The 25,519-nt window shown below is 43.0% G+C and overlaps 1 protein-coding gene across 5 annotated transcripts in view; it reads left to right on the plus strand.

The window, feature by feature from the left end:
- The window catches only part of PTPRF (protein tyrosine phosphatase receptor type F), a 390,558-nt gene that overhangs the window by 110,708 nt on the left and 254,331 nt on the right, over positions 1-25,519 (plus strand). The window lies entirely within an intron of this gene.

The following is a 25,519-nucleotide window of genomic DNA, read 5'->3' on the forward strand; positions in this document are numbered from 1 at the left end:
AGACAGACCTTTCCCACGTCCTCATAAATGTTCCTTCCTTGGTGGTTGATCTGTACTAAATTTAGACTAGCTTTGTAGTTGCATTTTGCTCCTTTAAATGAGACTATTCTCTTGGGCTAGGTGGCATCTGCTACTGAAGTAGCACCTAGGGCAGAATTAGTAAATCAGCTATTTCAGTGCATTTTCCCAGAATCTGGTGCGTGGAAGAGAATAGATTGACAAACTGGTAACTTCTCACTGGGGTTTATGGAAATGACTAAGTCAATTATATAGTGCAGGAGAGCTGTACAGTGCAGCTTGTTTTCTTTTCCTTGTATAGTTTTTAAATACACTGCGACAGTTTTGAACTGGGAATAGTGTTTTAAGAGGAGACACTTTGGTGCCACTGTGAGCAGAAATCATGCGGTGCTGAAGAACCAGACTGTACAAAGAGGATTATAGAAGCAGATAATAAAGACCATACTCATTGGTGATATAACAAGTATGTTGCAAGTCAGATTATGATCTCATTATTTCAAAACAAAAGTTACTTGGGATACATATTCTTATTTTGATCAATAAGCCAATGTAGTGAAATGTCAAAGTTTTTGGCCAGGAAGGACTAAGCCTTCAGAATTAAACATCTGTTGCTGAAATCTGAGCCTCTGATTGCTCTATTTAATCACTTGGTAAAGGAAGAGAGAAAGAAAATATTCACTGTGTTCCTTACTTTACCAAATATCCTTTTTCCACAGTTGCATCATTATTTTTTGCATGTTGACCAGTAATCTGTAGGCTCTAATAGGTAGGATGGGGGCCCTAATTATGGTGTCTTTGTAACGTTCTATTAAAGCTATATAAAAATAAGGTTTTTTTGATAGCGCACAGCCTTGTTGCCTTGGACAGCTGTTGTCCAGGAAGCATCATCTAAGGATTGGATGCAAAGCATGTGCCACCTTGTATTGTTCTCGTCAGAATTTGATGATGAACACTTTGCTCTGAACATTTTCCCAGAGTAAAGGGGAAAACGTTTAAAGAAGTTTCAATAACATAATGCACTCTCCATGGGCTGTTCTCCATTGTTTTGCCCAATTGTTAGGGAATTACAGGTCCTATCTTGCCTCCGCAGTGCCATCAGCTGTGATTCCCAGGTCAAACGACAGACAGGGCAGAGACACAATCTTTGGTCTGACAGAGAAAGGAGACAAATCCTCAAAGGCGTATTTTCAAAGAGGGGCTATCCTCATTAATAGATCTTTATCAAACGTAGCTGTGTTGCTTGAAGGAACTTAGTCCAGATGAGTTGTAAATCCTGAAGTCTTCTGTCTCCTTATTCAGTAAACCTCTCATAAAAGGTGAGGAAGCATGTGGCACTGCCTCTGATCTGAAAGAGGAGTAGAAACTCCTGAGTGCTGTGTTGGAACACAACACTTAGCAGAAGATTCTCCTTTGGAAAAGCTGGCAAAGGCTTTAAGCTCCTGGAAGTTTTGATGACGAGGGAGGAGCACTGCTCTGGCTGTGGAAGAGTGCTGGTGCTTTCCTTAGAGGTTGTTTTCTGCAGAGGATGTAGGTTTTAAGTTGTTTTTTCTGATGTTGTTGAAATACAACCATAGACCCTGGGTGGGGGATTATTTTGTAAAAGAAAATCAATCAAAATCTTGATGAAATCTTTTTTTAGAGGTTAGTAAGTACTTTACAGTATGAAGTAATTGAGCTGCTGTGTGTAGTTAGAACATTTCTTCCAGAGACAGTCTGGGCTTCACCAGTCTCTGCCCATCTCCTGCTTGCTCCAAACCTGCTTTGTCACTAGCAGTGGGGCAATAAATCAGGAGTCTGCTTCAGGTTAAAGAGAATTGTATTCTGTTTCCCTCTCTTGTTTATTTTTAACTCAGATCGGTTCCCTGATCCAATCCACTGCACAAAAGCGTATTGACGCAGCCGGGGAGGTGGCTGGACTTGGGCACCGTGGCGGCTGAAGCTGTCACTGTTGCTGAAAGATGCGCTTAGTAAATTACAGCCTTGGTTACAAGAGACGAATGTATTACATTACTAGAGACTAGAGTGAAAAGTCAGACTACGTACCCTGGGTAGCAGTGATCCTGTTGGTGTGCAAGAGTCCTCTACTTGTTTTGAACGAACCTGCTATTGGTTTTGAAAGGATTGACATAAGAATTAAAAATTTTCTACTATTTTAAAGTGCATGATTACACTCTCAAAGGTGTGAATACTAGTACTGACCTATTTTACTTAAAAGTTTTGGGACTATGAAGTCAAGTCTTAAAAAAAGGAAAAGATCGTTGGTTTTTTTTCTGCTTTGTAGGTATTGGGTGGTTGGCTTCCAGTTGTGTTCTCAGTGACTTGCCAGTGATGTTATCACTTAAAGCTTTATGGATGAACTCTGGACTTTTCTTCAAAATATTTCTAGTTTAAATGGAGATAACCTCAAAACAGGTGGATATACTGGCTCTGCAGTGATGGCTTGTGATTGATAAAATTTTCAACTTGAAGGGGTCTTACAGTTACTTTTTCCAGAAAATGCATTCACTGGTGGCTGGGTTTAGGGCTTATTGTCAGTGTTATCCAAGTAGACAACTGACCATTCCAGGAACAGTCCTTTAGTGTTTTGAGATGGACTGTGGAAGAGTATGTTATTGTCCATTAAATCTCTTGGAGGATATCAACTTAATTTCTTCTGGGGGACTGGAAGATAATGGGAGACAGTTAGATTTTTTTAAACCCTTTAGTTTGAGGAGTACTTTTCATTTCATTGTCGAAATTGGAGTGATGACTAATGCTGAAATCACGTTTGTCCATGTTACATGGAAGCCGGCTGATTGTGCCCTACTTGTGAAGAGGAAGTAAGGGACAGGCTTTTTTAACTTCAAGAGCAGACCTCTGCTGGATCTCAAATGACTTAACTTTTACACATGAAAAGCACCTGGATATAGAAATAGCAATCGTCTTACTCTCAAGATTTCCTAGCAAAAATAAACTTAGTCTCATAGCTACATTTTTATTAAAAAAATTCAAGAAAGAAAAAACACCTTATCTTCACTAACTCCCTGCTCCCTCAGCACAGTCATGCTGTGCTTGATGCTCCCGATGGTGAGATTTATCATTAAAAGGTGATTTTTAAGTTGTTTGTACAAGAGATAACCTGCTGTACTCTGTAATATTACTTTGCTTTTTACTTACCATCTCCCATCCAAACATCTGAACGTGCATTGCGAAATACCCAAGGCTGGCCTCATATCCTGATGCATCTTCCACATTTGCCAGTCCTGACGCTTGTTTACAGATAGTGGAGATCAGGAATGCAGAAGTAGAGCTGCATGTTCAGTATTTAGGTACGTCTTAAAAAAAACAACAAAAAAAAAAGAAATCTAAAAATCTGGTCTTGTTTGGGGTGGGAGGGTTGAGACGGCGCCTGTCAGAAAGGCGTGAAGTCTGTCTCGCTTGGGAGGAGCCTGTGGAGGCACGGGTATCGCCACCCTTACCCATCCGTTACCTTCTCCAGTGTCACTCCATCCCCCTGACAAGGAGGTTGGGTGATAGCGTTTGCTAGTCATTAGTGAAATTATCATTGGTTTTCCTATGAGTTAAATGCAGGGGAAGACTGTTAGATATTTTAGGCCTCTGTTATTATAAGCCTGTGTCGTACCGACACAATCGCGTCAGCCAAGAGCTAGCAGGGGCATCAGCTGCACGTTCTGCATGCAGTGCAGGAGTGCTGGCGTCCTTTGCAGGAGAGGCAGCAGACGGGGGCTGTAGCCATTGCTCCCTGCCCTCGGACCCAGGGCTCTGCCACCCTCTCGATGCCAGCACAGCCTGTGAAGGTGGGCTCTCTGGCCCCTTCCATTCGAGAACAGTGGGATGCAGTTTCTTTGGTTCATTTAGACACTGAACTCTGATGTCTAGGTGGTGCTGGTGTTGTTGAAACAGCAGATTTTGTAGTAAGATAAAGGTACACAATTTATTTTCTTTTTTTTTTTTTTTTTGTTACACAAAAGAGGCTGTAGCAATTCCATGTGAGACGTGTGGGAGGGTGGGGGAGAATCAACATTTTTCAAACAGAAAGGGATAAAATCTGGTGGAATAACAGAAAATTTCTGTCAAGCTTTGAGAAAGGCAATAAATAAAAAATGAAAACCTCAAATCCTGAAAAAATTGGCAGGGCAGGAGGAGAGGAGAAAGGGTGCCACAGCATCCTTTGTGTCTAACGTCAGTTCACCCAGATCAAAAGTGTCCTCCTAGAGGCCATATGAGTGTCTATGAATAATGTGTCTCTAAATATCTTGATTATTAGATTGCTCTTTTGTGTGCATGCATGTAACAGGAATTTTCCAAAAGCACTTGGTGACTGAGGTGTGCAGGCTCTGCAGCAGCTTGGCAGGACGTGCTTTGGTAATAAGTCAGCAGGCGAGCACTCTGCTGGCATTCAAAAGTTTTTCTTCTCTCTAAGCCCTGGATAAAAAAAATTAAATAACTCGGTTGTGGGGCCCAGGCAGTGTAAAGGTATCTACAAAGCACTACGTAAACTGTCTCTGCTTATCGCTTAGTTGGTTCATTTTTCAGAGCATGTCAGAATATGTTTATTCTTGTAAGGCTCCGTGACATCATCCACTGAGCAGGGAGGTGTAAGACAGCGAAATAACGTATGAGGCTGGTTCCGGCTGTCTGAGGAGTAAGCGTTTTACTGAGCAAAAGTGGAACAAAACCACCTTTAAGGGTGGCTGGTTTTTTGTGTTTCACTGGAGGAGCTGTTAAAAGTCTGAATTATGGTTTTCCTGATGGCTCTTTGAGCAAGGGTGTTGCAGAGAAGCGTGCGTGTGTGTTAGAGGAGTATTTGTAAGAGAGTGACTCCAGGATCTCAGAGGGCTCTTTAATTCTTCTCCTCTTCCATTAGCCGATGAAGCAAAACGAGTGGGAGGTTTGTGAAGCCAGATCAGCGTTGATAAGGGAAAGCACAGTTCCCAATGCAAGGATTTAAAAATGCTCTTTAGTATCGCAGCAAAAAGCAGAGCAAGAAGGTGTGACTGGGTGCTGGAGCCAGCAGAACTTTAGAACTTTAGCAAAGCCCACCTCTCGGGGTCTTGGGAGAGGAAGGAGGAGTAGTGTGTCCCCTCAGTGTCCTGGTGTCTGTCCCTGGCATCGGTCTGGATTCCTCCTGTTCTGAATCCAGGTGTGCTTTAGTCAAACAGGTGTTGGGATCAGGATCACGGTAACCGATATGGTAACTGACATGGTAACTGGATGAAACGTGATGTCCCTGGGGCTGTGAGAGAGGCCAGGCTAGCAATCCAGACTTGTCTTCTGACCTGGGATAATTAAAATCTGAATTGGAGGGGTTGGCAATGAGCAAAGTCACATTTGCCCGTGTGGATCACAGCATCCCTGCCCCGGGCTTCCCCATTATAAAACGGGCAACTCGACAACCTGGGGTTTTCATCTGTATGTGTCTGAGGTAGACGGAGTGATCGGGACGCGGGTGTCTCTCGTGTCATTGTTAGAAGAATAGTCTGTTTTTCCTGAGTAGACAGTCATCCAGTGCAGGGAGGATCTGGCTGGTGCCTGGCTGGGCGTGCAGGGTGTTTCCATCTCCGAGGTATCTTTTGTTTCTGCTTAGTATTCTGCACGCTGTGCTGAGACCTGGGTCTTGTTTAATCACTTTGGTTCTGATTGCTTCCTTGTATCCATGGGTCGCATCTTGAATTCAGTGTTTTGCATTACAAATCCGCTCCCCAGAGATGGGCAGGATATATAGCTCCATCTGCCACATCCAGTTTTAGCCCTTTTTCACGGAGCCCGGTTAACAGGTGACATGCACAGCCCACCGAGATTCCAGCTAATTGTTGGTGTGTGTAATTAGGAAGATGAGCGCTGACCGGATCCTCTTCTGTGAAATGGAGGAGGAGCTGGAGCAGGCTGCCGAGAGACGGGGAGTTTTGGCCGGACCTCCTGGTGCAGCTCCCGGGCTCGCTCCGTCCTGCAGCCTGCCTCGGCTTTGAAGGGCGAGATGAGACACGGGCGCTGGGTGATTCGCCTCACCTGCCAGCCTCTAAATGCCAGAGGAGATGCGGGGAAGTAAATCTCTTGCAGGAGGTATCATTTGTTCTCTTTCTCTCTCATGACATTTGGATGACGGTGTTTTTGAAATGGTCATTTCTGCTATTACTATGGATAGAAAGAGGTTAGTCTAAAATCAGTATGTGAAGAGGGCTAATAAATACAGTGTTTATGCACCATCAGCAGATAGATGACTGTTGATTTCTTATCTCATTGTTCTTCTGCTGGGGCCGAACCTCTGTTGTTACAGGGTTATGAGATAACCTGTATATTTTTAGGCTTCTCTTAAGGTGTAAAAAATAGAATTCAAATGGTTCACAGCTTTTTGACGAAGTGGTGGTATTAATTGTTGTACTAAAACTAAAGGTTTAGTGGAATTTCAAGAAACGGAAGAATAAAATTAGTCCAGAAAATGTTTACAGGAAAATTTTTTGTGTGTTTTCATAGGAGCCTAGTAAGTGGAGTAAGCTTCTGATGTTTTCAAGGTAGCAGTATTTACTCTTCAGAGTTTCATAGTTGTGTTTTTGGTTTGGGTGTGGGTTTGTGGTTTTTTTTTTTTTTTTTTTTTTTTTTTTTTAAAATCTATTCTCACAAAATAGCATCGGGGAGGCAGAGCGCTATCGCTGCTTTTATAGTTGGGGAGTGTGAGGTGCAGGAGCGAAGGCGCTTGGCGAGGCCAGGGGAGTCCTTGTGCTCAGAGGCGCAAGGGTGGGAGCTCCGGACCTGCCCGGCTCCTGGGAACACAGCCCCTCCGCTCTCCTGCCTCCGGCCTCGCAGCAAAGCACAACGGTGGCGCTGGAGCCGTTCAAAGGGAAATTACAATGCGTTGTCTATAAAATACACGTGTGGTATCATTTTTGTAGAAATACATGGATGGAAAAGCAAAATACACAAAATTAATGTGTGGATCATGTTTAAAAGTCCTTTGGAAAGAAACTCTTAGCAGGGTCTATATTGGAGTCGAATAAAAGAAAGTGAATCTGCTCACTAAGTAAAATGTGGAGAGGCACAGCAGCTGAGACAGGCTGCAAATGGCAGTGAGGAGGATGTCTAACAAGATCTCTTGCACTGGCCAGTCCCTGCCTTTAGGGAACCTTTTCTGGGGTTTTTCAGCCCTGTGATGCTGTCTCATAGCACACACAAAATCTGGTGATCCAGTCTGGGAAAGCCCCAGGAAGGGAAATTGTGGATTGTATTTTGAATGCAGCAGGTAGGATTGTATCATCCACTTTTAAGTATGCATTTTCTTTTGTGTACTTGATGACTTGGACAATTGAAACTAAAAGCTTCCCTTAAAACAATATATTGAGAGATTAAAGTTTTGAAGAAGGGCTCTGTCAGGCAGTTCTGAAACACAAGTGTAGTTTAAAGCTGTTCTAAAACAGCTGTAATGACAGTAACATCATATATTGCTGTCAGAGAAAAACACAATTTCTTCCTCTGTGGGGAAAGGGAAATAGCTGGTTAACAGCTAGAAACTTACCTCTCGAGATTTACCTTTCTAGATGAAGTGCTATGGAAAAATGTATGGCTTTCTTATCGAGTGTATATTGCAAGCTGTATTTATATTAGTTGCTTTGCTGCCAGGGTTAATGAGGTGACTTAGAGGCCAAGCAAATTTAACGTATTCATAGGTAATGGTATTGAAACTGAAGCCTGAAAAGGCTGGCTGGATGGCAGCCCGTCTGGGGTCCCCCGTTTCTCGCTGTTCAGCTGGGAGATAAGCTGTGAAGAGGAGCATCTGTGAAAGACGGGAGGTGAGGCAAAAATGTTTCAAGTTGTAGCTTAGTATTTACTTCCCAAACAACAGCGTGGAGTGCTGTCACAGCACAGGCAGCTGCGGTCTATCCAGGGCTGCACTTGCCGCTCGCCTCCTCCAGGCTCGTGGAAGCTGGTCTCTGACTTGACCCTGTGTTTCTGCTGATCTTCAGTTGTGCGTAACACTTTTCAGCCATAAAATAAATTTGTCATAAAACTGGGTATGGATTCTTAGATAGAAAAAACCTCATGCAAAACATAGATGGGGTGAATTTTGTTAGTATTCATCTTCATAAAAGTTAATTTTAGAGACTGTAAAGGACGAAAAGCTCATTGTAGCGGGTTTATGGTGTTTCCTGAAAAAGGTGCCTGCCTCTCCATTTCTAGAAAGCATGATGTTAAAGTGTGCGGCTTTTAAATTATTACTAGAGCTATATTGCTATCACCCTCGTTTCTGAGGTGATACTTTGTGTTTTTAATGTATGTTTTTATTTTGATTCGTTCTAGTTTCACAGCTATGGCCTTAAGTAATCATTCTGAATAAAGCAAATCTGTTTTGGTTACATCAACAGGGCATTTAATGTCCACAAAACTGCTAATCATGCTTCAATTTGTGCAATTAGAATAAAGCTCAGGTCATAAGTGGTAGAAATACAAGAGAGAACCGAAGCTGCTGTGCTGTTTTCTGCTCTTGGCTTATGTGCTACAGAGGTGATTTCAGTCTGCTCCTGAGCCGGGGTGTATTTACATCAGCATAATTAAGCACAAGCCCTCTCGGTGCTTGGTCTCCTAGTGCAGCCAGTGATCTTCATTCATTGGTTGGTCTGCAAGAAGATACAGCTATGGCATAAAGGATGGGCTTTTTTTTTTTTTCTTGCCGGTATGTACTCATCACTGCTAAGTGCTTCCATTGATTACAGCAGCGCGAACACAGCTGAAAACAACACGGTTGGTGGTTTCTAGGAACGCTTGTGCTACCGTTTACCGAGCCCTCCCCTTGTTGCTTGAGGACTTTATTTTGAAACAGAAGTGGAAATGTCGGGCAAACATGTGCAAATGCTTGTTGAGATCGCTGTTTGGAGGGGTTGCCCGCCTGCTCCCCACCGTGATTTCGCAGCTGTGTGTACCGAGCATCCCTTGCAGGCAGGCTCCGGTCCCTCTTGGGGTGTACTGGAACCGGTCTGCAGTAGCAGAGCAGGTGCTGGTGCAAATGGGGTGTCTGCGGTGGGTGGGTGAATGTGGGTGCAGACTGCGCTGCACTAGTTGTATGCATGTCATGTCATTTTATCCCTAACTTTTAAATGGCAGGTGAAAAGCTTCAGCTAATGTTCCTTTAATAATTAATTGATGTATACAGGCACATCTTAGAGCCATTTTCATTTTATATGGTATGATAGACTTTTGATTAATTACCCTAGCTTGTAGAGTTGTAATAGATTAGTGTCTTACTTAAGGGGAGGAAAGGCTGTACTTTTCTTGTCATTGACCAAATACTAATGGATCAGTTAGAGGATGCAGCCAGCTGTAGTGCGTACATCCTCATGGACACACAGCTTCTCTAACACACGGCATGCAAAATGTGAGCCTGTTATGAATGCATCTGTTCCTCTGCTGTGTGTTTGGACCGGACACATCACTGTGGAATAGAAATTAATTCTTCTTGGAAAGGTGCAATAAACTAACTTGGAAGAGTTGGGCTCCTTCTTTCTTGGCTACCTCATGTTGCGCTGAATTGAGATTACAAATGACACCCTCTCTGCTGTCTTGAAACGTGCTTGGACATTGGGAAATCTGTGAGGAGAGATAGCAAAGGCAGGGGAAATGCAGACGTAGGCAGTGAAGTATGGGACCTCTGGGGCTAGACCTACTGCCAGTCAAATTGCCCGTGTCGGCTTTCTGAGTGTGCTTGTTGCCTGGATTAGGGCAGGGCATGCTCTCAACAAGGTTTTAAATGCTGCAGCAAGACCCCTTGGTGCTGCAGCTGTTTAATCTAAATAACAAGTCTGTGTTTTTATTGAATTTAGTATGGAAATTAATGATACAGTGGCCCCCAGGGCACTCTCTGGATAGAATTTTGTAAATAAAAATGGCTTTTCCTTCTCCCATTTTTTTGTGTGAATGGGCAGGGTATAGACAGCCCTTTTCAGAATGATGTTGAGCTGGGAGCGTTCACAGTTTGATCTTGGGACTCCATCCGTCTCCTCTAAATTTGTCTGAGATAACTTGGCACTGCTTGGAATCCTTTCAGCACGTAGAGCCATCTCCGAAATGCACCCGTTCCTCTGAAAACATGGCAGAGTCAGAAGAAAGCTTAAAAGTTTAAATGGGTTCTTTGATTGTTTTGTAAACGGTGTCCTCCACAGGCAGGGTAAGAGAGCCTGGCCTGTACAGAGCCATTAAAGGCTTTTGGGGCAGGAGCAATACAGATGCTTTCAGCAGGGGTTGTATCGAGCACCTGAGAAGATCTTCTGGTAGCACCATGCTGGAGCAGGTCTGCTTCTGGCTGCTGTCGTTTCTCACCATTCTTCAGCTGCATGAGTTGGGATGAAAGGGTTCGTTATCTGATGCTTTCTCCAGAAGTTAATAAAGGACATTTTTGATTCCCTCTGTCCCCCAGTGTCTACTGCTGAGCGTGGAATGGCTCCCAAGGCTTTGTGTAGTTCAGGATTCAAAGCCACTTGAATAAACTTGGGGTTTAATAAACCAAAGACAGATGAGGTGGTTCACTGTTTCTCCCTGCACATTTGCCTAAGGCTTTCAGCTGTCCAAAAAAAATGACAAACTACATCAAACAGAACCGGTTATTGGTGGCAGGTTTTTTTTAATACTCAATAAAGTTGCTAAGAGGGTTTTTTGTAGCTTCTGATACACTCTATTGACAAAAAAAATACCCCCAAAATCCTGTTTGAATAAGAGCTTAAAAAGTCTGTGATGATAATCATGAATTTACAAAATCCCTCGAGAGAGAAATCTTTCTATATTAATACTAATTGGAAATGTTTTAAAGGTAACATTTAATAATATTTTAGCACTGTCTCCTGTAGTAGGATTTTGACCTTTTCATTGCCCCTGTGAGCCTGGGATGTTAATCTGGGAAATCGCACATGAGACGTGAGGAATGTCTGAGATAATTTACCAAATTTTGCAGGTCCTTTCTTGTGGACAAAAATACCTAAAACTTGGACTTCTTTAACTTGCAGGGGAGCTCAAATTACAGTAGTTGTACATGGTGTATGCCTTAACTCTCAGCTTGCTAACATTTTAGAGATTGCTGACTGCTCTGAAAGCTTAGGAGGATATGGGTATGTGCGTTTACAAACTCGGAGGGGTTAAGAAGGCTTGTAGTTAATCCAAAATACAAAAACGCTGCAGCAGCAGAATTGCTTCAAGCTCTTTTAAAAGTCCTTTCAAGTTAAGATGACATTGCTTTTGGTTTAATATAATGAATTCAGTAAAGCAAGAAGGCACTAGCTGTTCTGCTTGTTCCCACTCTGTGGTGAGGAAAGGGGGGCTTATAGGATTCTTGTTCGGTTAAATAAAGTTTGACTTGCATGTAGTGTGATAAACTCAAGTAGAACACTTTCAAAGATGAAGAACCAAGCGTCTGCAGCTTTTGTGCCTCTGGTAACTTGCAAGAAACTCTCTTGGACAGTTGATGGAAAAGGGTTTGGGGATGGTGGGCTTTCCCAGGGCTGTTGGTCTGTTTGAAAAGGAATAATCAACTTTGCCTGCTTCATACAGCTGTCTGTCAGTAGTTATTCGGTCTTGGTCTTAACAACGGTTGCTGCCTGTGAGTCTGCTGTGCCAGTACTTTCGGTTGGCCTTCCTGGTGCATCCTCACCTCAGGCAGTGGTTTGATCAGCTTTTCCTTTCCTGTCTACACAGTGAAGAAAGAAAATGCTGCTGGCTCCTCCTCTTGTCCCAGAAAATAAGGGTTCTTCACCCGGTGTGCAAAAGCCAAACTACAAACTGAGTTGAGATTTTTTTTTTTTTTTAAACTCCTTCTGACATCACTCTCGCAGTGCTGATGCTGCCGAGCAGTGAAGGCTCTTGAGATGTTTGCATGTTGGGTAAGGGTGTCTGCTAGGTCCTTGAAACGTTGCCCTCCTCCCAGTTGCGTTAAGGAGTTGGGATTGATCTTTCAGCTTTTTATCCACTGTAATGCCAAAACAGGACTTGGAGCACAACGCTGACGTGTCCAGCCCTCCTGAGGAAGGAGGCCAGGACAAGCACGTGGCAAGCGTTGGTCAAACTTCTGGTGGTCAGTGGTGAACTAATAAGTAAAAGAAATGGCAGTGTATCCAGAAGCTTTGCTGCATACTCAAGGGATGTGGTTTTCCATGTTTGCTGGCAGAAGGATGTTTGTATCTTGAGAAATCCCGACTGTCCATTTCAGCCCTCACGGAGCTCTCCTGTTGCCTTTGCTCAGGAAGGGTTTCCATTTGCCAGAGAAGATCAGTTTGTTTCAGCTAGTGATACGAGTCTTAACTGTTTCTTGATGAATGTTGTCAAGGAGGATACATACTTTTTACTTTATTTTGCATTTGTCAAAATTCCATTAGACAGTGCTGGCTTCCTTAGGAGGTGCCAGGTCGCCGGCACCCTCCAGTTTGGATGAAGGCAGGTTGACTGGTCTGCAAAGTTTTCTGAAGCCTGTAAGTCTCAGCTGAAGAGCAAGCCCAGAATACTCTTGCACAGAGATCTACGCCACCGTGGCCCATCTGGTGCGAGGCTTTAGTGCTTCTGCGGGTGGGACAGAAGCGCGACAGTGGTGGGGAATCTGCAGCGCCTTAAGCAACCCTTTACTGCCGGTGCCTTCGGTGTGACGCAGGAGGTTAATCTGTCAGGAATTGTCTCTGTATGCTTGTAGGACAGAATAAGCTTTACTATGAACAGCAGTGCTTCATGACGAATAGCTGTTCAAATTCCTTCATGTATTCTTTTTAAAAGGGCTGTAAACAAATTGTTTCTCATAAACCACCTGCATACATAAAACAAGTTTTCTATTGCCAGCATCTCCCAGAGTAGGATTGCTGATTTAGCCCTGACAGTGCCCTGGGTACTTTGTTCTTCTGCTTAAAGAGCTGATCATTGATACTTTTCCAAATGTTTCCATGTCTTTAATGTTAGTTCAAAATATCTAATGCACTGCTCCTGCAGGCAGAGAGGATACCAGCTGCATCCGGCAAGTTCCTGTTCTGTTGCCTCCTCTCCTACAGTTGGGAACGGCCCCTGTTCTTCCTGGGAGTGGTTTGAGATTCATTTTCACTAGAAGACAGGGAAAAAAATGGGAAAGGGAAAAGCAGAAGACGGCTATATGAGTCTGTCACAAAGCCCTTTTCAGAAGCCTTCTCTTCCCTCTGAGAAGAGAAAATTACCTTGTACCTTGCATATGATTTAGGCTCAGTTTTTTTCCCTTCACATTTCAACTCCAAAGAACTTTTCTTTTAAAAGCATAAAATATAAAAATAAAATTGAAGCCCAAACTGTCAGCAAAGGGTAATGCATTCTGAAGCAAAGCCTGTGGGCTTTGAACCTTTGCCAGTTGACCTCTAAGGTGCTGCTGGTGGGTACTTCCCTGCTATAGCTACTTTTGAAACACTCCGTGGATGCTTACCACAGGTAGAAAGATTTCGCTTACTAGCCAAGGGGCGAGGGAGCAAGATTCTCCCAAGGGATTTCTGGGGCAGTATCCAGGTCAGTGGGGAATGTCCTGGAATTTCTGACCTGAAATCTGTGTCTCTGTCGGCAGTATCAGCCTTCCTCCTGCTAGTAGGTGTTGGGGAAATTTGAAGCGTTCCCCATGCCAGGATGAACTAATTTTTTTCCAAACAGTAGGTGGGCTGCCTTTACTGCAGGGAGTTTTATGGCTTCTGCGTGAAGAAGAGAGACTCCTTCATTGCTCTGTCCTCAACCCCCATCCTGGTTTGGGGTCTTTGCTTCTTGATGGGAGGGGGCGTTTGCTTCTGCTGGAGCTGCTCCTGCCTTCCCCACCAGTGACATAATGTTGGCACACGTCACTTCAAATGAGCTTATCCTGATGATGTGCATGCTACAGCAAGGATCCAGTGGTACAGCAAGTCCTGTACTTGATGGGTGATATTCCTTACAGTTTCTAAAATGTAATGCTCTGATGCAGAAATCGGGGCATGAGTGCATCCCAAAGACAGACTGGCCTCCCTTCTCCAGGACTGTCCTGACCTTGTTTGTTTTGGAGTTAGGCACCATAAAATAGCTTGTTAATTGCTGCTCATTTAGAATTATAATTAGGTGTTACCAGATGAGTTCTGTAATACTAAAATTAAAATGTTATAAAAAATTTTGTGGTTTTTAATACTTCATAAATTGGTTAAAATTTAATTCAAAGTACACTGATTGTGAGCTCTCTGTGCATGTGCATAATTATTAAAACCCACAAGGATAAAACCAAAGCAAAGATCTCTCATAAAGAACGTACCAGTAAAAATAACTGTGTCCTTTGCCTCGTGTTGCTGGGGAGGGTTTGGGCGATGCAGAATCCATACGCTGGCTGAAGGTCAAGCAACCAGGGATGTGAGCTCCAACATCGGGTCTGTTCAGTGGGGAAGGAAGGAAAGTCGGCGCTCTGGTGACCGTCCTGGGATTCGGAAGGAGATGGGTGTCTTTGAGAGCAAGGTATGGCTGGAACTGTTTGGGGTTTGATTATTGCCTCTGTGAAATGCAGGGGGCCTTGCATTGAGAAAAGCTCTTCAAGTAGCAGCAGATGCCTTAGGCCTTAGAAAATCCATTATATTCAGGGTCATGTCTTACCAGATCAGGACTGCCTTAGTTAATGCGATGCAGAGCGCTGTACTGGTGCAAGCACAGTCTGTCAATTCTTGATTCAAAATATTTTGAGAGGATAACTTTGTCCTGCCTTCTCGTACCCAGACTGAAGCACAGAATTGGCACAAACACATGTTGCATACTCTAGCTAATTTGGTAAAACCACCCCTCTGCTCACGCCTGGCTCAGGTCCACTTTAACTAATGGGCTGGGCATGTGTCTAGAAGCGATGGACATAGAGCTGTGGTCTCCAAGCAAACGAGCTTTCAAAGGGAACATCATCAAAACCACTTTGATGCATTAGTCTGCAGGTAAGAAAAGGCTTGGACATCTGGTGGCATTCAAACTTGGAGCATGTTCTTCATACGTCACTAAGGGCCTCGGAGCCGTTGTTTATTGGCAGCTGAGGAGTTACTCTGCAGCACTGTTAATTTGGTATGTTTAGTTTTGGTGAACAAGGTGCTGCATCTCGTGTTGTGAGCCCCACACCAGCATCAGCCACATGGAAGAGGAAGAGTTGTTTCCTTTCCTTGGACCTGTACTTAACTAGGTCTTGCTTAAGCTTTCCTTTGTTTTTCATCAAGCCTAGGTAATGTCTTTCCCCTTTAAGATCTGTTTTGTTTTTCTGCTGGAAGCTTTTTGCCTTCAGGATTTTACATTCTGGCAACTAACAAAATTAAAATAGCTTTCCTCCTAAGTACTGTAAAATGTAGATTGAATCTGATTTCGATGGCTCCAAGTATGCATTTCAGCAGACTAATGTACGCAAGGATTGAAAAATCAGCTAGCAGTAATTTTCTTCCCTTAGATTTTACTGAATGGTATCCCAAGAAGCTGCACATTATGTGTATTGCCTTTATGTTTTACTGAAGGTCACTTAAAGGTGGTGGCCTGGAAGGAAAGAAGTGGATGATTTCAATAGTAAAGCTGCAAAGTTGCCACAGACAGCATATGGGAAGTCTTATTTTTCAAAGGTCTTTCCATCTGCTATTGGCAGAAGTCTCCATTATGAAAGGGCAGTTTGTGTGAGGTACATAATTTTTTTTTTTTTTTTTTAAGGTTGATCTTTTATTGGGATTCAGGTTTATCTTGACCCAGACTGTCCCAGGACCACTCCCCTGATAAAGAGAACACATAGAAATTGTAAGATCTAACTGAGATACAGGGGAAACGCACTCAAAGTTTGGGGGAAAAGGAATTTTTAGGATTGAATTATAAAAAACAAAAGCAAGCTACCTTCTTGCGGAAGCAGAGGTGTTATGGTGGGGAGTTTTGTTTGTTTTCTTTTGGATACCTTAGTTAAGATTGAACCGCAAAACTTGAAGCTTCTAGAGCCATAGAACGTCATGAAGAATTATTAATGAAGGGTGAAGAATATCCTGTATCTGTCTGTGTGAAATGTAAAAACTGATCTCTCCTGCTGCCTCTCGAGTCTAGAAATGCCAGAGCCATTGGAAGTAGCTACGTAGCTGCCAGGCACTCAATACCTTTGGCTAGAAAAGCATATTATTTCTAGTAAACAAAAAAAAATAAATGCTGCAAACCTTCACGTATATTTAACGTGGATTTTATGGTGGATGGGGGTCCATGGGAGGTACAGGATTATTCAAGGTGCAAAGAGACCCATGCAGGGATGGTGGTGTGCCCAATTTACCTGAGAGGTGGTGATGTTGACTTTTGCTGTGTGTTTTGGATTTCTTTCTGAGGTTGGGAGGGGCAATGGCACAAGTTCCTTAAAATGTGCACAGTCTTTCTAGCCTCCCACCTTTTCTCATCTTTAGGTCGATGGTTGCACTAGATGATCTGAAAGGTCCCTTCCAACCTAGGCAATTCTGTGATCTTTCCGATCAGAAGCAGATGAGGTTGCGCATCCTTGATAAGGCGGCAGGCAGCACGGATCCGCAGCCACGTGGAGCCTTGCTGTCTGCTGCCCCTTAAGTTTTCAGCACCTGTGTGCGCTGCAGTGCGTGCTCCACGCGTCCGGGTTTTCTTGCAGAGCACGTGCACGAAAACGTGAGTGTGGAAGCAAGTTTTGGCCTGTCTGACTCTGTGGAGTCCTGGGATTTGCTTTGTGGCATGAAAGATGGAAGATGGCTGGCCTGTCCAGAAAGCATTGGATTCGCTGCAGCCTGGATGCAGCTGTTATCTCGGTCCCTCTAGCCAGGAAGTAACTAGGAAACTACGGCTTTCATCTGCCAAGCAAAGAAGGCTTGTAAAATATATTAATTGATTTTTCTTCCATCAAACTGTTTTGAATGTATAGTCTCAGATCTGAACAAGACAGAATCTGATGTCTAGATGTTTTGTGTGTCTACTGTACAGAATATGATGCAAAAAATCAGAATTTAATTTTTAGTCTGAAGTGCTACTGAAGGAGAGAAATTGTATTTTTGGACTGAGTCAGAGTTAAGACTGACTTTGCTACCATTAATTCAGGATTTTTAATTTACAGAACTTTGGCTGCTTCATCTTCAATAAGCGTTGTATTACACTTGGGGCTTGATTTTTATTTACATCCCTTTAATACAGCTCGGGTACTATGTGGTATATGCTACCTCAGAGGGTGTTTCCATTTGCCAAAGCAAAGCAAGGGGGGCTTAGTAGAAGGGAAAAAACAAAAAGAATAATCGTAAATTTAGCATCTTATTACAATAAGCTTGATTGCATCTTGGTTCCTTTATAGGTTACAGAAACAGTTTTCATTTTTCATACAGAAGGCAATTGCATGAAACTTTTGCTTTCATAGTTCCTGCTTATTAGTTGCAAAGGGAATTTCTGGGTGCTGTCTTCCATGGTAACAGCCAAATGCCTCCAGAGCCAGAGGACTGCAGGATGCTGGAGGCGTTCTGCACAGAGAGAATTCGGTTTAATAAATGTAATAAGTGCATTTATCCTACCAGGCTATGTTAACTACCTGCATATAAACTGAGCATACATAATGTTTGGGCAAAGGTTAGAGAAGCAGTTTGGAGGAAAGGCTAGCTCCAGAGCACACCAAAGCAGCAGCTATTCTTATTTTAGCCCTCAGTAACACGCACAATAATGGGGTTCAAGCGGTATCTGTGGTTGAGACAGTAATAACAACTATGATATAATTAACTTCGAAACCCTTTAGGAGAGAATAATTCCAAAATCTAGCGTTGGAAATGTTCATAGTTTCACAAGATGAGAATTACAGAAAGTTTAATTGGATATATAAACCCTCCAGTAGGGCATACGTTGTCTGCTAAATGATGGCATTGGTAGGAAACCAGCCCCGTGGCAGCCTGCTGCTGTCTTCTCCTGCACGGTCTTTGAGGCAGCTGACATGGGCTGCTGTGATGGGAGGCACGTGGGGCTGGCAGGGGCTGGGGTCTGGTCTGCTGTAGTCGTGCTGCTCCTCTACTGGTGGTGACCATGTCTAGAAAGGATGGTGGCCAAGATGCCTGTGTGAACTTGACGCTTCACGGGTGCTTGGTTGGACCTGTGGAGAAGGATTATTGTCTCTGCTTGCAGGATCAAAGCAGTAAGTCCTTTTTACTCGATTGCCACATAGGACAGAGGTTGTGAGATGGTGGGTGGAGGTTTTGTCGCCAGCGCGTGTGCGCTTTCCAGAGCCAGACTTGAAATAGCTCTGGACATGAGCAGTCGCTCACTATTATTTAATCACCTGTGTATTTGTCGAGCTGCTGCTGAGTCAGCAAAGTTCAAGTTGTTTTGTAAGATCCTCACGTACATCTTCATGAGTGGCCATGACTACGGTGTGCGTAGTGCAGGAGTACGGTCATTGAGCTCGGAGGGGCCAAGAAGATCAAAATGTTGAGAATTACGCTAAACTTCAGAAAGGACAACTTAAAAGAAAGTGAACAAATTACTCAAAGGATCCCTAAAATTAAAATGGGAGAACATAAGAGTAGAAAAGAAAAAGGTGGTGAGGGGGGAGTGAACCAGTTCCTTGATGTGGTTTGAAGCCAATAACGGAACGTAAGAAAGCAAGCTGAGAAAAGCAGTTAAATTAGCAAGGCTGGGGATAATTCACGCTAGCTAGATGGCAGGTTTGAGAAGCTGTTTGAGATGAAAATTTGGAAACCCAACTCCCAGGTATTAGTAGAGTGTATAAAGTATAATGAGTATAAAAGGAAAATTGAAAGACCCAAGGTGGGCTTTGAAGAATTAACAACTATACATAGAAGATAAATAATTTAGGCAAATCAGTGCCATTGTCGCATGTGAAAATGGAGCTTACTGGATGACAGGAGGTTAAAGACAGCAATTAAGGAAGAGGGGGGTACTGCTAAAAAAGGAAGTTATTTCTTTGCAGCAGTTTTTAACTGCTAAAAATGTTGTGGAAGACTTGGTACTAGTTTTGTGCCCAGTCTTTCTAAATATAAAAGATAAGCAAATTTCAGAAATTGAAGTCTTGGCAAAAGCAGATTTGCAGTGAGCTATTAATCTGAAAAGCATTAAGTGAGCAGATCCCAATAGCATGCTATGTTACGTAAAACATAGCTGAACTTCCAGCAAAAGTAAGGGATTTTTCATTAAAAAGAGCCACTTCTTTCAGAAGGAAGTTCTTTATATACCTCATACTCTGGTCGAGGCAAAAATTACTGTGAAAATAACAGAATACCTGAAAGATCATGTTCTCATAGGGTCCAAATTTTCGTGGATTCTGCAAAGGAAAACTGTTTTAGTAGTTCCTTGAAATGCCCAAGCCCCTGAGAATGGCCTTACAATTTGTTCAGTTTCTAGGAGGCCTCCGAAAACTTTCTGCACTGAGGCCGCTAACGAAGCTGAGTAGATATGTAGGTAGAGCAAAAGCATTCTTACAAAGAAGAAACTGATTTAGTTTTCAATTAGGATTTGATTTAGGATTTAGTTTGGTCCCAAGCCAGTAGACATCATGGAAATCCTTGAAGGGAAGGAAGGAGAGATTATCCCTCATCTGATTGATCTTTTGCATTCTTGCGGTTTTGGTTAAAATTAGTTTTGGTGCTCAGTGGATCTCACATCTGCTCTGCTTTGCCTATTCTGTCAGTCTGAGATGCAGAACCAGCGTGGAACCAGATGCAGAAATATCAGTACCACAGCTGTACAGTAAATAGCAGTCAGCTGCGGTGTGTTGTCAGCAGCAAGCCCAGAAGGACCATGTTTCTCATCTCTCCCTCTCTTTAGTTTAAAACCTTCTGCTCTACATGCTGGATTTGCAGAACTTGATGCCAAGGAGTTGGATTTTAGAGGAGAGGACTTGGTACCTTGGGATTTCAATCTTTACAGCGTTTTCCATTGTGCTGAAAGCAAGCCCGTGATGGCACGGTCATTTGTATTAAGAATATATTGTCGTGTGTGTGGTAATTTGTCAAAAAAGCACAGGAATTCTTGCTTTGTGGCTGACTCATGAGCACATTCCTCCATGTTAGCAGAGTCTGCTGATAGCTAAGGAATAGCTGCATTTCTTTTTCATTTTTGTATGATTTTCTACTGCCCTGGACCTTTAATCCATGCATCTGGTTGTGCTGCTGGGCCTATCTGTAAATGTAGAAGACCTCTGTTGAAAGGGCGATACGCAATAGTTTACTACTTTTGAGGAGACTTTACAGGAGGCATGAAGAGCCTGTGCACTTGGGTAGGGTGATCTACAGCGATCTGTATTTAGTGCTCACTGTGAATGATGGCTGGGCTTGTGAGGCTCAAGGCTGATCTATATTTTAAGTGGACATTTTGACTTATCACCGTAGTTATTTAACGGGGCCCTTCATAATCCTTGTTCTAGTGGAAAAAATCCTCCTTTTTATCTAGGATTGTCTGTAGGCAATGACACTTTCAGAAATTAATACCTTCAGAAGCAAATGCAACCAGGAAGGCAGACAGGAGTATCCAAGCTGTTCTTGCATCCTACTTTAATGCTTCTCTTTCCCTCTGCTCCTCTCCTTGGGTCAAGTTGTGATTTTGTGTTCAGGATCAGAGAGATCTGTGGCTGGGCCAGCTTGTTGCTGAAGCCTTCACACTTGGTTTTTTAATGCTTTGCCAAAGTAAGGAGAATCTTTTTGAAGTAGCTCTGAATCATTCTTGCCGTTGTATATATTTCCCCATACCAACCTGCCTCTGTTCAGGTCTTTTTTTCCCTAGATTATGGGATATTTTGGAGTGTTTCTTTTCGGCTGTGGTTCCCCCCCCCCCCCCCTCAGTTTTTAATTTTCATCCAAACAGATGATGAAACATTTTGCTGCTGGGGTCTGTTCTTTCTTCTGGATTTTTTTTTCTTTTTTTCTTTTTTGGAGAGTTTACTGAGACTATTCAACATACACTTTCTTTTGCTCTGCCTCATTCCATTACTCACAGTTATATGCCCGTGGCTAATTATACTCCTCCACTCCTTTCTTGGTGTTTGTATCCTTCATGTACTTACAGATGGTTATCAAATTCCCATCTTGCTTAGCCAGTCTGTCTAGCGCTTGCGACTTGACAGAGATTTTTATCCTTCCCGGTTCTCGCATTGCTTTGCTCATCCCTTCTCTCCAGATGGTTTGAGAGTCTTCAAACTGATGCTCTAGGCCTGCTCACACCTGGGTCCTGGAGATGATACCTTTGCTCATGTAGCAGTCGCTTTAGCTTTTGCCCTTTTTTTTCTGTATTGCAAGTTCATATGAAGTTCCTCCCTCCTCCTTTATGCTCATGTTGCCATCTTCATATATCTCCCCACTGAATCTTTCTAATACCTTCCCTGCATGTGGGAGTTTGGAGTGAAATGAGACTCATTTTGTCTTTTTTGGCCATATTGTTGTACTCCCCAAGTCTCTTTATATTATATTTCTCGCAGAAAAGCACGAAAAAATCTATGCTAAAGGAATACTAATGTAGCGAAGTGAAACATTCAAAAGTCATTAACTTGTGTGTAACTGTGCTTCCACAACTTTTAATGTGTGCAATGTGTTGATCTTGAATTCTAGGGTGCCTCATGGTTTTCGTCATCTTCCTTCAGAGCACAGATGAGGTGTTATATACAGAATGAAGCAGTTGAGCTGTGGCCATTTATTGTTCTCATTTTTAATAGAGTATTAAATAGCTGCCTCATTGCTCTGTGTGGCGCGTGCCCCCTCCTTGCTTGGTCAGTTTCTGATTAACAACGTTTGTGTCACACTCCAAAGTATTGTGGTGATGGGGTCCCTCTAGAGCACTGATTCCCCTTCAGGGTGTTTGTGTAAAATAAAAGTTGCGGGTAGGTGTCCAGAAGGAAAATTGGGTTTCATTATGTGTTACACATGCGGTAGAGCTGGGGGAAACTGATGTGGTTTTAGCCCTTTCTTCACTATCATCTGGGTGGCATCCAGTTGGTATCTTCTGACCGGCGTCCTTGGGCTCACGGTGGTAATGTTTTAAGAAGTTTCCACCTTGAAAAGCAAACACAATTGTTTCAGATTCGTTTTTGAAAAGATATTATTATGTCTGCGGGTCAGATAAGGACATTGCATATGTACTGGGCTTACCTTTCTGCCCTGTAAGTGTCTAGAGAGCCTCTTAACTGTGTTTCACAGCAAGTGCAGTGTCAGTAGTCAGACACACAACCGAACCTGGCAGTTCTGTGGATGTACAGGGGTTCCTGGAGGGAATATTTTTGTGCTGACTTGTTTAGATACGTTGGGTTGCAAAGTAGCTTTAACTTAAAAAGCGGTTTTAGTGCAATATTTTTGACCCTGGTTTGGAACGGGCAGGCTTACTTTGGGGCTGCGTTTCTTCACCGCGCTGTTCACGGCTAGTGACCCACGTGACACTTGCTTCAGTTTGGTTTGGTTTCCAGAAGAGTTCATAGAGGACATGAGCTATTCAGTGCTGGTTTGAAATTCCTCTTGACTCTTTAAAGTTGACTGCTTTTTCTAATCTCTTTGCCATCTCCTGCGGGACATACTCATTGCCAGAATTTCCTAGTACCATATGAGCTGTTGGTATTCTTGGCTCTGTTTTAAATGAGTCCAGCTTTTTCTGCTTGTCTGAAAGAATCAAACCATGTAGATTTCAAAAACGTCCTCAAGACCACCTCTTTTCCATCCACCTGCCCCATGGCAAAATCAGCTATATTTAAATGAAGTTTGCTGTATTTTTTGTTGTGCTATCCCGCTTTCTAGTTTTCTGCCAAACTAGCACTCGGTAGTTCTAACACTGAGTTTGTAGCAGAAGCAGGAGTTTAGCTTGCTAAACTCAAAGCTGTTTTTACAAAGCCATCTGGAGTGCTTAGCCTCAACCTCCTTTCGGGTTACGTGGTCTGGAGTTTATAATGTTGCCAGGACCAGATGCAGAAGTAGCAATGAGAATGTACATGTGTTTTGGAAAAACCCTCTTCTACAGTGTCTGGGCTCCCAAATGCCGTATGGGTTGTGAGGGGCTGGTCAAATCAGTGGGATTAAAGGGGGCCTTCAAATGCAGGGGCTTGAGGTGATCTGATGCACAGGGGAGAATTCCAGATGAGAGAGAGAGCAGCCTGAAGAGGCACGAGGTTGTTGGGGCAAAAGAAATGTTGATAGTCTTAAGAGCATTAGTGGGTTGGTTGCTGTTGGACTTGATTTTACCCAAGCAATACTGACTCTATATCTGTTTTAGCTCGTTACCAAAGTCTGCCCACGTTATTTTATTTATAGATACTTTCTGTCTTATGCTGCCTTTCTGCCCCAGGAGAAATTGGTCCAAGATGGCTGTTCAAAACTGTCAGAGTAACACCGGCCTTCTAAGGGTTAACCGAGCTTCAGCTAACACCTTGCCTTGAATATCGTGTTGTCTTGTTGGGAGAGAGCACCTCCCTTCTGAAAATGGGAGAGCTGAACCACTGGGAGAGGCTTTTTCATATTTTCAGTTTCAAAAGAGAATGACAGCTACTGAGATTTATAAAATTTTAAAACATTCCAATTTAAAGGGCTTTAAATATTGAATACAGACGACTTTTCCATAGGCAGAGCAACCATGGAAAGAGGAAGCGGCAAAGTTTGATCCTGTTAAGGGCCAAAGGTGCTCTATTAACTTTGGAGGGACAGACAGCTGTCTTGCATAAGAAAATCTGGCTTTTCTGCCAGATGGTAAATTATTATAGAGCACTAAACAGTTGCAAAAAGATCAAGTCTATAAAGCATCTGGTAGGGTAACTGACAATTCATCAGTTTTGCATGATGCATGTTGTATGTATCTCATGGGCTTGAGAGGAAAGTTGTAAATCTGTCAAGCTTGAAACAGGAGAGAAGCTTGATCACATTTGCTGAAAGAAGAGAGAAATTGAGAGACAGACCTATTCTTTAGCTGAGGTTTTTGTGTTCCTGAGAGTTATACTCCTGAATGAGGGCTGTGGAGGTGCCATTCACATGACTTCTGAGCAATCTGCGCTCAGGGTACACCATTAGATCGGGCGCTTTTGTTGTTAATGGAAGTGAATGAAAGAGGAAAAGCTCTCTGAAAGCTATTCATCCCCAATCTGGTCTGATACATACCTAAGATGTTTTCAGCACCACCTGTAAAACTTGTTCTCTGTCCTAATCTGAGTGAGTTTGACACACATCGTTAGTTTTGACACAGTAATTTCAACCCTCAGTGGTGGTTTTTTTCCCCTCCCTAAGAAGAGTAGCCTCTTAAGATTCTGGCTGCTGTTGAGCCAGATGTACTGCTGCTTAAAGTATGCTTCAGTGGGTTCACTTCTCCAGGCTGCGCAAATTAGCACTGTACATGCAGAATTTAGAGACATAATCTTCACTCTTAATCCAGGCACTTCTTCCCATTCCCGTGTGGGCCCTGTCTGGAGAGCTGGCTAATGCCGGGCAAACAGCTTGGGGAGTGAACGGAGTTTCCCATTGGAAGAGAGCTTATACAGCTATAATATAAAGATACGACTATCTGTATCTGTCTCTGCGGTGTAAGACTTGTTAATGGTGCTTTTAGTAATTCTTTGGCGAGAGATGAATGAGGACATGGAGGTTGGAGAGCAACAAAGAGAACTGAGTGTGTGGCTGGTACGAAGCCTCTTCTGCAGCATTCAAAATCTTGCTGTGGAGCTTACTTGGATTTATGCTTTCTCATTGAGATAATAAAAGCAGGATGAGATGATCAGTATTCTCTCTGCATCTAGGTTCGAACTACGTTATTTTATAAAGTATTTTCAGATGTCTTGGCTGTAGAAGACATTGCATAAATAAAGATTTCTCTGTATTGTGTGATATTATAACGTTTGAAAAGATTTACCGTGCAAATACAGTAACAGAATGGAGAAGAATCATGATCTGCTGTTTGTTAGTATGATGCAATGTAAATATTTGCCTAGGTAGATTCTCTTGAGATTTCTTGCAGATTTCCCTGAGCACCAGCATTGCTGGCATTCTTTGAACACTGTGTTTTTGTCAGATGTAAACATTTTTGTAACATGTGATACCTCCATCAAAAGCTTCCTGGTTCTCAAAGAAAAAATAAAAAGCAGTAACATAGTTCATCTTTGAAAACCCCGGCAACATGCAAACATACCTTCGTTAGAGCAGTCTTGAATATGTTTTTGAAATGTCTGCTAACATGAATAGAGTGGTGGGTTGTGCCACATACAGTCTGTGTACTTGCAGATACTTTGCTTCGAGGATACTCATGGCATCCAGAATCTTACTTACACATACACCACTGGATACCTCATTTCACCAAGGCACTGTTGAAGACTCGGGAAACCTTCAGGTCTCGAGTCCTTTGCCCTCTGCAGGCTGCTGGATGTTGGGCTGGCGTCTGCCAGCATGAGGTTTTTTCACTATTAATGCTGTATTGTCAACTTTTGGTAACTCCTGCAGCTTAGTGAAGGAGAATCTCGTTGACTTTTGAATGACTCTTGAGCTTGCGTTGGGATGCCCAGCAGTGAAAGAGTGAGCTCCTGTCACTGCTGAGCATCTTCACTTTGAGGGAATGGGGCTTGATAGTTCTGTTA

Source organism: Rissa tridactyla, chromosome 8 (genome assembly GCF_028500815.1).
Source record: "Rissa tridactyla isolate bRisTri1 chromosome 8, bRisTri1.patW.cur.20221130, whole genome shotgun sequence".
Lineage (NCBI taxonomy): Eukaryota > Metazoa > Chordata > Aves > Charadriiformes > Laridae > Rissa > Rissa tridactyla.